Genomic DNA, 8,993 nt, shown 5'->3' on the forward strand with positions numbered 1-8,993 from the left:
TGGCAGCATCATTACTGCCTTACGCGGCTTCGTTGATAAATGGCACATACCCACGAAGGGGGATTGACCAGGGTTCAGTGTGGACTGTCAATTGTCCACAGATACTGTATTACCCGACTCCTGCGCGTCGCCAGCCCTTCATTGTTCTTTTTTTTTATACTTCCGCCATGCAACATGATGTCGGGGCGTGGTACAAGACGTTCATACACACACACACACACAAAAAAAAAAAAAAAAAAGGAAGCCGCCTGGGGCGTCTCTTTTCCTAGACGCGGGGATTCGTCTTGAAACGCGCCGCATATATTTATTGATATGTTTTACAGAGATTTCAGACGCGAAATGTTGTTTCATCATGGTCTTAAAATATAGTGCACCAGCTTTTAACAAAATACTGCTTTCGGAGCCGCGAAGTCAGCTTCTTTGCGAACCGTTCTTTAGATATAGTATTGTGTTTGGGCCGCGGTGCCGCAATACGTTTCCAACAAGGGTTGTAGACAACGAGGGGTTTTAAAAGTAGATTGCCTCCGCAACTTACGCAGCACGCTTTGTCACACATTTCTTCAAAGCGTTGGCTCATGTTTAACGACCGACCACCACTACTAGTACTGGTACTGGCGAAACGAGGAAAATATGTTGCGGTAAGTTTTGCTTATACACGTGTTTCTATGTGTCGTCCTGCCAACTCGCGCCCCCATGTTTCGGGGTGTTTTAAAGTTACTTCGCCTCGGTAATGAGATTTCATATTTTCATGATCTGTTCTAGAATGTTTATGGTTGCTCTGTACCGAATAAAAACATCATAGATGCTCCCTGAAATTAGAAAACTGCTTTGAAATATTTTGGTTCGATGTATTCCTATGGGCGCTAAACTTTTTACCCCCCCCCCCCTCCCCTATATCTTAGTTGTTTTTTAACGGTTAACTATACCATCATTCCATTTATTGAATCTTTGTTTCTACATAATATGTTACTTTTCTGCTTTTAGGCCACCAATCTTCCAATCGTTCTTTTGCTAGCTTCCACCGCTGGTTCATTCACCCGGCCACTGGTATTTCTAAAACCCAGGGGCTCAGAAAGAGTGACTGCGCCTGCATCGACTTCCGGATGGATACCATCACAGTCGTTACTGGGGATTTACCACATACTGAAACATGTGTGATCTTCATGGTTAAATTTCTTTTTGTACATGTTCTAAGGCACCCTGACCTAGCTTCGAAAAGTAGGGCACTGCCTCTTGAGTTATCAAAGAAAGCTTTCTTCCTAATAATAATAATAATAATAATAATAATAATAATAATAATAATAATAATTGGTTCACAGGAAGGGAAAGGAGCTGTATCTGTCACACTTGTAGCTGTGGACACCTGAACCGCGCCGTAAGGGAAGGGAGGAAGGTGGGAGAGAAAGTGGAAAGAGAGAAAGAGGAGCCGTAGTGGAGGGCTACGGAGTAATTTGGACCACCTGGGGATCTTTAACGTGCGCTGACATCGCACAGCACACGGACGCCTCTTCGTTTCGCCTCCATCGAAACGCAGCCGCCGAGGTCGGGATCGAACCCGGGTACTCCGGCACAGTGGTCGGGCGTCTTACCACTGCACCACCCCGGCGGGGCATGAAGGTGGGAGTGAAGGTGAAAAGAGAGAAAGGGGAGCCGTCGCCCCCCCCCCCCCCCCCAATAAGTGTCCCCAGTAATGTAGCACCTTACACTGATAGGATAGTTGAATTGCGATAGCAGGCAAAAGAAGTTTCCGCCGTTGCTATCGCAATTCAACTAGGATTAACCAGAGTTAAACCACAACTTTTTTTTTTTTGCTTTAGAGAAACAAGGCTTGGAAAGAACCCAATGCATTAAATGACGCCAAGTGACGCTGACGTGTAGATATCAAGAAAGTATGTTCACGAACACCAACGCAAGCGTGGTGACTGCGTTTCGAGCGCTATCATCATTAGCTCGTGTTTAATTTGGACGCCTCCTAGAGGAGATACAACTCACTGACGCCAGAAGTACCAAGGGCGGTGCTCTTAGTGGTTCCTTTCTGCTTATCATGTTCTCTTGCATGGTGCGAGCCGTGAGGCGGCGATCAAAGGAAGAATATATGGCTGACAACGGGAAGGCTGGTGAAGCTTGCAAAAACTCCCTGCCTTCTAAGGATGGCGAGTTAAGAGAGGGAACGCTGTCTGCGTCAAAAATTCCGCGTCTTATGTCCGATGTCACGCCGAACGCCACGCCGCAATTCATCGAGAAGTTCACCCTTGAAGATAGCTTGGAGCAGTTTGCCGTCCACTACGTAAGAACTGTTCTCGACGAAAATTTGACTGGGTTGCGCCGAGATTTGGACCCTACCGCACTTTTTCCTTCGAATGGGTGCGCGAACCGGGAACATGCCAGAACTGTCACCATGGCGGCAACAACTGGACCGACGCCTACACGAGCTTTATATGAGAACCTGGTACCTGTTCTTCCGGTTCTTCCTCCACTGCTGACACCGAGCGTCGCCAGCAACCCCGACCAGACTGCTGTGACTGGTGACCCAACACCTTCCCTGAGCTTTTCGAAGCAAACGCATTCACCCGCGTCTGAGACACCCCCGCTTCTAAGTATCAAACCTCCCAGCAAGTGGACGGTTGAGGAGGTGGCAAGCTTCGTGGAAAAGGTACCGGGTTGTGCGAAATATGCAGTGGAATTCCGTGACCAGCTTATAGATGGAAAAGCTATGTTTCTGCTAAATGAGCATCACCTGATTGTAACCATGGGCTTAAAGGTAGGACCCGCCGTCAAGATTGGGGCCGTGATAAAAATTTTGCGAGAGACAATGGACTGACGACATTGCTCGCGAAGCCCGTTGGTTTCATTGCCACTTTCACGCATTGCTCAAGGCTGGTGCCTCGTTGCTTTTTTTATAACAAAAACGAAAAATAGAATCAAATTTTGCCGTGTTAACTTTAAGAATAAAATATGTTCTGTGCTTGCTGGCTCATTTTGTATTGTATTAGTGTTTTAGAGTTTGTTGCCATCGGACGCAACCAGCGGTACATGTGGCAATTAAGGGCGCTTTTTTTCGTAGGAAGCCGCGTTCGCAGGGGTAGCGTTTTTAAGGCGAAAGTCTAATGGCTCATGCTGTCGTGGACAGTGTGTGTCCCGCTTTTGCGGCGTTTGATTGGCCAAAGCGGCATGCGTCTCTGCCATCTGCAATGCCACACTTGAACGCGCCAAGGAACGCCACGCGACAGGAGCATTGGTGTACTGTCCAAACTCACACTTGCCGGAGAAAGTATTATAGATACTGCGCCTTTCCTTTCCTGTAAATCAATTATAATTATATGTAGCACTGTAACGAATGCCGACAAGAGGCTAAAGATAGGAGGCTATTTATAGGATAGGAAGCGCAGGCTTTCGCCATTCTCCTCTTAAGAGACATTTAAGAGACATTTGTGTTTTCGCGCTGCTTTAAGATGAATCCTATCCAACTCGCCCAGTTTTCTATACTTGTGAACTACATTTAAGAGACCCTCTAAGTTTTCTTCTATCTATTGCCAATTTTGGTGAACTGACGTGAATCTCTACTGGCCACTTCTTACTCGATGATTTAAACAGGAAAATATGGGAACGCAGCAGAAGCTCCATTTGCTAGTTCCTATCAATTTGATGCTGATTCGGCTGCCATTCACGGCTGACTCACGAAGTGAGATCGCAGCAGTATTTTCTTTTTCACGGCGTGAGGCGTTTACGAAGCACATCCCGGTTTGCGCGTGGCTACTCCATCCGAGGCCATAGATCAGGGTGGATAAAACGTGGCCCACGTGACGGCACTTGTTATGGATTGTGCTGGATTGAGAGTGGATTACATCGGGTCAAGTTGAAGCAGAGTGGATGACGAGGAATTTTATGGTGAAAGCGCCAGCGTGTCCGTTCATGCATGCGTCCGTGAGAAGTCATCCCACTTTTTCGCGAGACTCCGTGGAACTTCACTTGTCAGTCATCCTGATGACGTCATCAGAAAAATAAAAATCCTGCCTCCATCGGGAATAGAGCTTCCATAGCTCGGATTCATAGCAAAGAGCTTTAACCAATTGCGCCACATCTTTTTTTCTTCATTGGAAACTTCAAAACCTGATTTTACACACACAAAATATTACCAACACCTCCATATTACGCAACAAGCACACAGCATGGCCAGCTCAGGCAGCGTGATTCATTAAAATTAGCGCATGTGTAGCAGCACTTCCATTCTCGGCCACGCCCGCGATCGTGAAATGCACATCATAATTGATAATAATAATTATTGGTTCACAGGAAAGGAAAAGCGCAGTATCTGTCACACCTGTTTCCGTGGACACCTGAACCGCATCGTAAGGGTAGGGAGGAAGGTGGGAGTGAAAGTGGAAAGAGAGAAAGAGGAGCCGTAGTGGAGGGCTACGGAGCAATTTCGACCACCTGGGGATCTTTAACGAGCGCTGACACAGCACACGGACGCCTCTTCGTTTCGCCTCCATCGAAACGGTTTCGAACCCGGGTACTCCGGTACAGTAGTCGGGCGTCTTACCACTGCACCACCACGGCGGGGCACACATAATTCCTTTACCGTTGGGGTGAACTTTGATGCGTTTAAACGGAACGCTGTTTGTGTTCGACAAGGGGCGCGCGATGAACAAAAGCAATTTCTCCGCTGCAGATTACGCAGGATGAGGAGGAGGAATAACTTTATTTGGTGTGCAGCAGGGCTTAACGCGGCCGGGCCTAGTCTACCACGTGGGAACGCCTCTTCGCCGCCACGAGGGCCTGCTGGACGGCCCAGAGTTGGTCGTTGAGGCTGGAGCTGTGCAGAGCGGCGGACCATCTCAACGAGAGGGTTTTGGGATTAGCATCTGTCAATTGCGCCTTGCACTTTCAGAGTACTACGTGCTTAAGTGTTGCTATGCTTGTCTTGCAGACCTTGCATGCGTTGGTGTCATATATTTCGGGGTAAATCGTGTTGTACAGCAGCGGGTTAGGGTATGTATATGTTTGTAATTGCCTCTAAGGGGCCGGCCTGAGCTCTGCATAGTTTGCTGCTAGGCGGATGGAAGGTCCGGCGGGTCAGGTAGAAGACTTTGGTTAAGTCATTAGAGCTCGTTTGCCTCTCACTGCCCGTTTCTTCGCCATGACTCTCTCCTGCACGGTATGCGAGACATCATGCGACGGAGTGAGTGACTTCTTTGAGGTTGGTGAGATGCGAAGAAACGTTCCCTATGTGTGCGGGGATCCAAACTAGCTCGACCTTGTTGTCCGGTTAGAGTTTCGAATATTCGGCAGGCTTCCACGGACATTCTCCTTTTGGTGCAATTCTTTATGGCCACCGCTGACAACGACCTCGCAATCAGGATCAGATATGACAAGTGCGATGGCTAATTCTTCGGCCACTTCAGCGTGTCGGGACTTTATGCTTGGCTTAATGGACAAGCGTTCTGGCAGTGTCGACCAAGGTGTCGACGACCGCGACATGGTATCGTCGATCGTCTTGATGATACCGATGATGCGCGCTTCCCTCGCTTTTCTGTAGTTTCGTAGCAGGCCCGCGGCTCTGGCCTGTCTTCTGCCTTGATTATACCTCGGGTTTCTAGTACCCTGTGCAACTCGGATGCCCGTAGTGCTCTCAGCATTTTAAGGCGAAAGCTTTTCTAGGCTCATGGAACGAAATCCCGTGCGTGAGAGTTGTGCGCGAGATTTGTGGGCGAGATCTGCCATCGCCTAGGAGGCGTTGAATCTGAGCACGATATTCCCCAAGATGTGTTCTTGTCTAGCGTTCCTGGTATCGGCAATCCCACACTCGAACGCGCGCCAAAGAACGCCACGCGACAGGAGCGATGGTGTACCGTTTAAAATCACATGCCGGAGAAAGTGTGACAGACACTGTGCCTTTCCTTTCCTGTAAACCAATTATAATTATATGTAACACTGCAATGAACGCTGATAACAAGCAAAGGACGAGACCCTCTATTTTTCTTTTTTTTTTTTTGCTTTAAGCATGGATATTGTTGGATTAGGAGTGGATTATATATGAAAAAAGTTAGAAAGTATGGCGGAATAAAGGTAAACTGCGACGGGAAAGTGAATTCTTATAGATTGCGAAGGAATAAGAATTGATTACGTTGCATTGCTTGGGATCTGGAGGATTACGGTGGGTTAAGGAGCTCTTTTTAGCTTTTTCCCGCCTTCTAATCTCGCTCTATGCTGTGAGTCGTCTGGGTGAAAGGCTGCAGCTCAGACGCGAAAGTGCTCTTCCACAGGGAGCTCAGCTCATATTTTTCTGCGAGCATGCGTGGAAGCAGAAAAAAACAAACAATTACTGCTTCTCTCATATTTGAGAGCAGAGGTAAGTACGGAATGGTTACGGGCAAAGCCCATTGGTTGTTGATGGTACTCGTTTGCAAATGCCGGAACGCTAGTCGAGCTGCTGCATGCAGCCTCGACCGCCAGCGTCGGGCGGCGTTCTAGACGCGCGAAAGTGTGACACCGTTGGAGGGGATGGGGTGAATGCGAAACCCTAATGTTAAATTCCAATGGCAGATCCGGAGCAGGTTTTTCTGCTGACCAGAGCAATTCTATTCCAATGGCAGAACGGGAGCGCGAGTTTTCTGTTTCAATGGCAGATCGGGATCTCGCGTCAATCCCGGATCGCTCTGTGGAGCGACAATATTTGCTCTGCCGAAATCGGCAGGTTTGGCCTGAAGCCAGCGTGACGTTGTACCTGCATCCGTTACACGTCACGACCGGCGCAGTATCTGTCGCACTGTCTCCGAAAAGTGTGCTTTTGATGGTACGCCATCGCTCCTGTCGCGTGGCGTTCCTTGGCGCGCGTTCAAGTGTGGGATTACTTTCGGAGGAGAGGCGCAGTAGTTCGCGTTTGGATGGTACGCCATCGCTCCTGTCGCGTGGCGTTTCTTGGCGCTCGTTCAAGTGTAGGATCGGATGACAGGAACGCTAGACAAGATGAGACCTCAAGCTTTCGCCTTTCACTCATGGGGTGCTGGGATAATCCGGTTGTTGTTGATAATCCGGTCGCGTCTAGCGCCGCCTCAAAAGCTTTTCTTGCACTTATTGTTATTATTAACCAAGTGCTCCCGCGAGAGCGAACGCGTTCCAATGGCAAATATGGAGGAAGGGATCTTAGCGCGAGCGAGGCGCTCCGTTGCTGCTCCGGCCGAGTGCTCGCGATCTTCCATTGGAATTCAACATCATCGAACTCGTCTCATGAAATCTCGTTCGGCGCCCGGATACGGTGGCTAGAGTAGCCCGGATGAAGGAGAAGCGGTGTCCGGATGTTAGCTCTCGGTTTTACTACTGCGTAAGCATTGTATGTCGACAGTTTCGTATCACCATTTCTCCATCACGATTACGTTTGAGCGAAACGAGTTGCCAGAAAAATAATGGTTGCATTAGAGGATGAGACAATATCACTGTGAGAAATATTTGGTGCATGTGGGTTAATTAGGTATTAATTAGAGCCAATTAAGCTAACCAGACGTTGGAATAGCCGCGAGGGGTATGGCGACGTCCGAATCGGGCCACGTGGTACTCGACTTCTGGTAACGTCGGCATTTTAGTGGTGGTAAATTGAAATGTTTGAACGTGAACGAGCGGGACAAGGCATTTTTCGAGCACAAATGGATGGGTATAGCTAGAAAGTGTGTAAAGAGTGTAATCAACTAACCACATCTGAAAATTCCGAGGGCAGTACAGAATATGCAGTGGAGAAATGCGAAAGACTGAGTGTTACTGCTGCACATGGTACATTGTTGTTGTTGTGGCTGTAGGAAGAAGGTTGTTGTTGTTGTGGCTGTAGGAAGAAGGAAAGGAAAATGCACGGACCTGCTACTGGCTCTGTAGCTGGGCCACCTCCGCTGTCTCGTGCGGACAGAAGATAAAATAGAGAAAGGAAAAGAAGAGGGAGAGAAAGGCGCGCGCCGCAACAACAGCCGTCATCCACCACCTAAGCGGTGGCAGGTGCAATGACGGCCTACAACGGATAAAAATTTGGTGGCTGGCTAGCCCCCGCCGCAAGCGGCGTTGACCTACCGTCCCAGCCCCGTAGGGCCAGGAACTGCCACCATCGCACACGGTATATCGTGCGAACCTTATTGGGCGTTCCGTTAAACGCATCGAAGTTCACCGGCGTTCTATAATTGGTTTACAATAAAAGAAAAGGTGCAGCATCTGTCACTCGCGGAATCCCACTGACACATCTCGCGGACAACACGGCAACGCGCAGGCTTACGCATCTCTCCATTGCAGAATCTGCAGTGCTCTCGGAAATGTTTTTGAAGCGGAAGCTTCACTACGGCAGCAACTCGAGCCTTCAGCGTCAGCGGGTACCAGAAAGAGCGCTAACTCGGTTCTCTCCTTTCATGTGAGAGGGGGACATTAAAATCAGCCTGTCATGACATTTGCATTCACGTTGCCCCCATGGAGCTGCAACTCGGATCGCTCCTTTCATATGGGAGGGTGACATCAGAATCAGCTTGCCAGAACCGTTTGCATTTTCATTACCTCCACAACACGCAGGCACGTCCACGCGGCTTGGTTGAAGCTTGACTTTATATGTAGGCTTGTAGCTTACGCTCTCGCGTCACACCCTTAAAGGATGAGCTTAAGTGTTCCCAATAATGTAGCACCTTACACTGATAGGGCGTGATAAAGGGAAATGTAGCAGGCAAGAAGCTTCCGCTTCCATCTGGGTTTAACCAGAGCTACACCACAGCTAATGTTTTCGACATACTTCACGGGAGCTAAAAGCATTTCATGCCTAAAAATATTGAGACACCCATTTTTTGGTTGACTCCTTGTTTATTTCGAAAGCTGCGCATTGCTCCGGGACACGTGGATACATGATCTCGGATTCATATATGCGCAGTAAGTAACCGGTATTTGGTTGGTAACAACTTTATTTAGTAATCGGTATTTAGTAATCGGTGGTAGTGGTAATCGGTATTGCATTATAAATTATCGAGCGATTT

The sequence above is a fragment of the Amblyomma maculatum genome, chromosome 9, assembly GCF_055883805.1.
Source record: "Amblyomma maculatum isolate TAMU_Amacu chromosome 9, ASM5588380v1, whole genome shotgun sequence".
Lineage (NCBI taxonomy): Eukaryota > Metazoa > Arthropoda > Arachnida > Ixodida > Ixodidae > Amblyomma > Amblyomma maculatum.